Genomic DNA, 7,141 nt, shown 5'->3' on the forward strand with positions numbered 1-7,141 from the left:
CTCATCTTTTAAATGTCTACCGCGTCAGTATTCTTGTAATTCTTTATCACAGGATCGTTTTTGAGGCCCTAAACACCTTTACTTGTAATATGCAAATTTCTCCAGAAGCTGACCAATGGGAAAGAAGCAATCAGCCCTCCCCTTGGGTTGGTTTTCAATGGCTTGGAAGGAAGAGATTTTGCCTTGTAAATAGGAAGGGCTTTGGGGTAGCAAAAGGCTGTAGAAATAGTTTGACCCCCCCCCCTTAAACATCCATGTCTCAGTGCTATGGGATTCTGGGAATTGTAGTTTCTTGTGGCACCAGAGCTCTCTTGACAAAAGGAGGCTGAATGGTCCACAGAGCTACAGTTCCCAGGATTCCATAGCCTTGAGGAGGAGGATGAGGAAGATGAAGGGTGCCTTGAAGGGCAGAATTGGGGCAGAGGAGGAGGAGGAGGAAAGCTGAGTCGGTGGCCATTAGGTCTGCCTTAGTTTTGGGGGGGTTTAAAATTATTTTTAAAAATACTTATTTTATTTCATTAATTTTTATTATTGCTTGTTTTTATTTTATTTCATTAATTTTTATTATTGCTTGTTTTTTATTTTATTACATAAATTTTTATTATTAAATATATACACCCCTGCCTTGTTTTTTATTTATTTTTTTCATTTTTTTATTATTAAATATATGCAAGTGCATTTTCTGTGTATTTATGGCGCTTTGAATGCTAACAAGTCTGCCTTTCCTGGACAATTATAGTGATGATGATGATGATGATGATGATGATGATGATGATGATGATGATGGTGATGATGATGATGATGATGATGGTGATATTGATATCAACAAGCCTCTGAGGCACAGCCAATGTAACTTGCTGTGATTTTTACAAACTCATGCGCAGTGAAGAAAAACCACAGTCCCTTGACCAAGTACACACTTCTGAGAAGTACAGTTGAACCCGAGGGCAAGTACATTTCTGCCATCTAAGGATAATGCCAAAATGTCCTCCATTTTGATCATGCCTAAAAAACATGCATTTATATTAAGATTTTAAAAAAAACCTCAATTTTTTTTGCACGTCCTCCATTTTTAAAAAATGTGTCCTACATTTGAAAATGTTGCCCTACATTTGTCCCGGTTTGGAGGTCCTGACTTATGGCAACCCTACCTGTGGCACCCCACTGGTCACTTCTCTCCAGGATGAAGAGGAGACATTGGGGAGCACCCGGTCAACCAATTACAAATCTACCTAACATTCATTGTCCAAACAGCATTTGACTAGGGTTTTTGCAAGGATATTATGGAGGACCTTGTCATAGGCCTTACTGAAATCAAGATAGACTACATCCACATTATTATCTTCATTTACCAAGCTTTGAGTCCCTATATTGGGAGAAAGGCAGGATGTAAGAAAATAATAATAATAGTTGTGATTCTATCAAAAAATAGATAAGGTTAGTCTAGCATGAGCTGTTTTTGAGAAACCCGTGTTGACTTTTAGTAATCGTGGCATTCCTTTTTACATGTGTACAGACTGTTTAATGATCTACGCTAGAATCTTTAAAAGCCTGCCCGAAATGAAAAGTTTTGCCTCCTGGTAAAAGGACGGTAGAGAGCAGTCCAGCCTAGCCTCCCTCAGAAAGGAGCGCCAAAGAAAGACATTGCTTTTCTCTTTACAAAAGGTTTAACATCCCTCTGTTTTTACCATTTCCCCCAAAAACGGGATCTGTCTACAATTTTTTTTTTTAAATCTTAACAAATTCTTGAGCCCTGAATGTTTAGCCTGGAGATGAGACAGTTAAGGGGTGATATAATAGCCCTGTTTAAGTATGTGAAGGGGTGTCACGTTGAGGAGGGAGAAAGCTTGTTTTCTGCTGCTCCAGTGAACAGGATCCGGAACAATGGATGCAAGCTGCAGGAAAAGAGATTCCAGCTCAACATTAGGAGGAACTTCCTGACACTCCTTCAGAGAGGCTGGTGGAGTCTCTTTCTTTGGAGGTCTTTAAACAGAGGCTGGATGGCCATCTGTCAGGGATGCTTTGATTGTGAGTTCCTGTATGGCAGAGGGGCGTTGTACTGGATGGTCCTTGGGTCTCTTCCAACTTTATGATTCTTGGTCCTGCCCTCTGGAGCAGCAGAAAACATATTCCATCTCCTACATACAGCCCTTTAGATCTTTAAAGATGGCGGTTATGACACTTCTCCGTCTTCTTGAGGATCAAGGCAGCCATCCTTATACACCTTCTGCACCAGGCCCTTTATTGTGTTCCACTTTGTTAATATCCTCCTGAACTGGGGGATGAGGCTATGAAATCCCTCCTCGGCAGAAGATTGAAATGTAGAAAAGGAGGATCCCTGGTACGCTGTCTCAAGGGGGAAGAAGGAGAGGAGTGTAGCCTAGGCTTAGTAGCCCTGGTAAGGCTTAAATTGAAAAGGGGGGGGGGGGGGATTCCAAGAGAAAAAGGAAGACTGCCCTTTTGAAGCTACAGCCCAACCACTTCTGCCCATCCATCTGGGTGGCTTTTCCTAGATTGGGGCTGTTGGAAGCCAAGGGAAAACCACCTGAGTAGTATAAGGTGTATACCTTTCATCAAATCAAAAAATGACAGGTGCCCCACCCCTTTTTGGTCTTAGCTCCGCCTCCTCATTTTGGGGAGTTAACTTTTGGGGTTCTTACCTTTGGGTGTTCTAGGTTTTGGGGTATCATCCTTTGGGGTTCCAGATTTTGGGGTATTGACTTACATAGAAACCTCCCTTGAACCCCAAGAGGGACAGCCATTTTTGGTTGCAGCAAATATGGTTTTTTTCGGGGGTGCATGTGACCCCTTTCTGAACTCGTCTCAGGACCTCTGACCACTAGCAACAGGTCCCTTCCTTGTCAGATCATCGGCGTAACTTTGCCATGTGTCAGGCTCCCAATTGTAGCCCCCCTCTTACAACAGGAGGCTGTGCTTTGAAAAAGTAACAGCTTTATTGAAAAAAGAGATACATCCAACAGAAGTGACTTTTTTGTCAGGAATGAAAGTGTGTATTAACATATGGTTTATATAACCTCAGCAATGAAGTAAATTAATTGGATAACTCTTTCCCGCGCAGTGATGAATCGCCTCCCTAGTGATGTTTTTGTAATGTCTTCCAGTCCGGGATCTTGGCAAACTCTCAAAACAATTAAGTTCTCACGCAGCGTTATCTCCCCACTGCACCCGTGACCTTGAGGTATAAACCTTAAGCCACAATAAGACTAACATATATATGTATATTTAAGCACAACTAGAAACCCCATCATCCTGTAACCCAACATAGTATAGCAGCACATTAAGATATTACAGCAGCACATTAAAATATAATAAACATATTAACATAATATCATATAAGCAATAGGCACTCTATGTTTCAGTCCCCCCTCCCATCACAGAGACCTGTCTCTAGCCTTTGAAGACCAAGCCTCTGCTGGCTGGGTAACTCCCTCCACATTCCAACCTTAACAACAAGCACATATTTTAACAGTCAGTCTATCTCTTTCTAGTATATTCTATTAACCCATTATAAAATCTAACATTAAACCAACTATTACCTTAATGTAATAATATTCAAACAAAACCCTAAACTTATAACTCTCATGACAGAAACCCCTGAATGAATAAATGAATGAAGGGGATTTCTGACACCACGTGACAAGCGGCAGCCATTTTCTTTGCGCAAAAATAGATTTGGGGGTATGTGTGACCCCTCTCCAAACTCGTCTCGGGACCCCTGTCCACTAGGACTGTCTTGGAGGTTCCCCGAGGGTGTGCTGGTGCTTTCAGCGTCACAAACCTGTTTTTCAGGGTAGAGTGTTATACATTTCCAAGCTGGTCTTACACAGAGCCATATATTCATTGGTCTTCAGAAGTGAATGTAAGGCTTGCCAAGTGCAAGTATCCTCTTTTAAAAAAGGTTTTATTGGTCTTTAAGTCAGCTGGAAAAGGCTCACTATTGGCTTGTCTCATCCACACTTCCCTGGCAAACCTAAATACATACTCCTAATTACAATTAACTCTACAGCATACAGTTCACATGTATTCACTTTGAATTCACGAGGCCTAAAGTTAATAACAAGTAATTTAAATATAATAAGTGTGATGGAGCTGTTCTAAGGTGCTAAGCATCAATCCAACTCAGGACTCATTTTCTACATGACTCTATGCTAAAATTGTATCAAAAATGAATTTAATTAATTAAACGAATTAATCAAAAATGAATTTTATCAAATTAATTTAATTTACAATCCACATTTTCCAAACTCCCACAGGAAGAGTGGAAGATTCCTAGGGAACCCCCGGGTTCTAAGGAACCCCAAAGATAGAACCCCAAAATGGAGGAACCCAAATACATGGATATAAAGGGGATCACAGAAAGGTTTGGAAAATGTGCATTGTAAATTAATTTGATAAAATTCATTTTGATTATAAGATACAGGATTCCGTGAGCAGGGACTTAGCCAAGGGGGGGTTCTTGGGGTCCGGACCCCCCCTTCTGTTAGAAAAATGAATGGTGTGTGCGGCTGCGCCGCCGCACCCAAGCCCCAATATAATGGTGGCACTTAGTCTGGACCCCCCCCCCTTCCTAAAATCCTGGCTACGTCCCTGCCGTGAGTCAAAAATATTAGGAACCCTCCTCTAGGGGTTATCCCCAGTTATACACTATATCAAGCAAGGCTGTTGACTAAAGCTGTTTTCAGATGGAACTCGCACACTGTCACATCATGGTTGGGGACTCACTGCCACTTCTTTTATGCTTGAATAGGAAGGCCAGGATGGAGAAGGTTTTTTTATGGCTCTAACAATGCATGGGTGGTATATTCCAGATTGCCAGCTCTTCCCAGAGAAAGGTAACAGAAGCTGCCGAGAACCAAGATACCAACCCTATGAATCAGCCCTTCTACCAATACTTTCTACCTAACTTTTGGTAAGATATACATCTACTACAGTAGTGGCAAACCTATGGCATGCCAGCTACAGGGGGCACTGAAAGCCCTCTCTGTGGGCACGCTTTTTTTTTTTAAAAAAGGAACCATACTTTGTTGAAAGGCAAGAGTTTCCTGGAAGCACTGACCTCCCTCTACTCTCTCATCCATCTGGCCTTTAAGGTAAGCGGAAACAGAAAGGCCTGCTGAGATTATGTAAATCAGGGGTAGGCAACCTTTTTGAGCCGGGGGCCGGGTTGCTGTCCCTCAGACAACTGGGGGGGCCGAAGCCGGGGGGCGTGGAGCTTCCACCCTCCAGGGGCAGAGCCGCACACGGGGGGTGGAGCTTCCACCCTCTGGGGCGGAGCCTCATGCCAGGGCAGAGCTTCCACTATCCGGGGGCAGAGCCACATGTCAGGGGCGGAGTTTCCACCCTCCAGGGGTGGAGCGGCATAATAATAACAATATTTGCAAGAAGCTACTAGGCAATGCCATAACACAGGAAAAATGCATGCACACTGTTTCAGCCCAGAAAAGAGCAAGCAAGTCCATGTGGGGGGATTTTGCAAAGAGAATACCAAAGGACAAGCATAATGATAGCAATATTTGCAAGAATGGAAGCGACTAGGCAAGGCCACAAAACAGCAAAAAACGCATGCCACTGTCTCAACCCAGAAAAGAGCAACGTTTTATTAGAAAATATTTAAAGATACAATTTAACATAAACCAATGGGTAATACATATCAAGTCCAAAGAATGCAATTGCAAAATAAAAATACATAATAGTATGGTAGTATATAGAGAAATTAGGTATAAAGCAAATTTCATTCCTAGGATGTGTTAAGATATTAAACCAGTTTTAAAATAAGATAGAGCATACTAAGGAGACCAAAATATATATCCTTTACTTTAGATTACCAATGGCAATCACCAATATATCTAAATTGTGGGGGGATTTTGCAAAGAGAATACCAAAGGACAAGCATAACGATAGCAAGATTTGCATGCATGGAAGCGACTAGGCAAGGCCACAAAACAGCAAAAAATGCATGCCACTGTCTCAAACCACTTTCTTTCTCTCCCTTCCTCCTTCCCTCTCACTCCCACCCTCCCACCCTCTCTCTCTTCTCCCCTCCCTCCCTCTCTCTCCTCTCCCTCCCACCCTCCCACCCTTTCTCTCTCTCTCTCTCTCTCTCCTCTCCTCCCTCCCTCTCTTTCCTCTCCCTGACACACTTTTTCTCTCTCTCTCTCTCCTCCCCTCCCTCCCTCTCTCTCCTCTCCCTCCCACTCTTTTTCTCTCTCTCTCTCCTCCCCTCCCTCCCTCTCCTTTCCCTCCCTCCCTCCCTCTCTCTCTGCCTCCTCCTCCTTCCCCCCCACCCCTCCATTTATAGGAGGGAGGAGGGAGGGCGGAGCCAGGAGGGAGGTGGGAGGAGCTAGGAGGGAGGTGGGCAGAGCCAGGAGGGAGATGGGCGGCGCCCATTAGAAGGCCCGTTGCGGCCGCCGGAGCCCCGTTTCAGGCCTCCGGCTGCCGCAGCGGGCCTCCCAGAGGCCCGGTGCGGCTCCTGGAGCCCTGTTTCAGGCCTCCGGCTGCCTCAGTGGGCCTCCCAGACCTGGAGCCCGTTTCAGGGCTCTGGCTGCCACAGCGGGCCTCCCAGAAGCCCGCTGCAGCTGCTGGAGCCCCGTTTCAGGGCTCCGGAGGCCGCAGTGGGCCTCCTAATGGGTGCCGCCATTTTGAAGGGCAAAATGGCAGCCGGAGCAGCCGAAATCGGCTGCGATTTCGGCAGCAGGAGGGACTGGGGGCCACCGAAAGGCGCCCGCAGGCCGCATACGGTCCATGGGCCGGAGGTTGCCGACCCCTGATGTAAATTCTTGGACTTTGGTTTCCTTTGCTTCATCCTTTACCTCCTTTGTTCCATGCCCCTAACTTTTAACCTTGACTTATCCATGGGTCATATCAAAATCCATATTTTTGGCCCCAAAACCTGTCCTTGACTTATACATGAGGTTGATGTAAAGATGAGTATCTATAGTATGTTGTTTGTTTAATTACATTTTTTAAAAAAATTGTAGGACATTACAGCTATCCTTCCACATTTGTGGGGGTTAGGGGCACAAGTCCCCCACAAATGTGCAATAATCATGAATAACTTCCCCCCAAGAAGCCATTTAAAGGGACAGGTGGGTGGGAAAGAGGAACAGGAGCATGTGTGCTC

This window comes from Sceloporus occidentalis, unplaced genomic scaffold (assembly GCF_023333645.1).
Source record: "Sceloporus occidentalis isolate IW3139 unplaced genomic scaffold, rSceOcc1.0.p SCAF_1, whole genome shotgun sequence".
Taxonomy (NCBI): domain Eukaryota; kingdom Metazoa; phylum Chordata; class Lepidosauria; order Squamata; family Phrynosomatidae; genus Sceloporus; species Sceloporus occidentalis.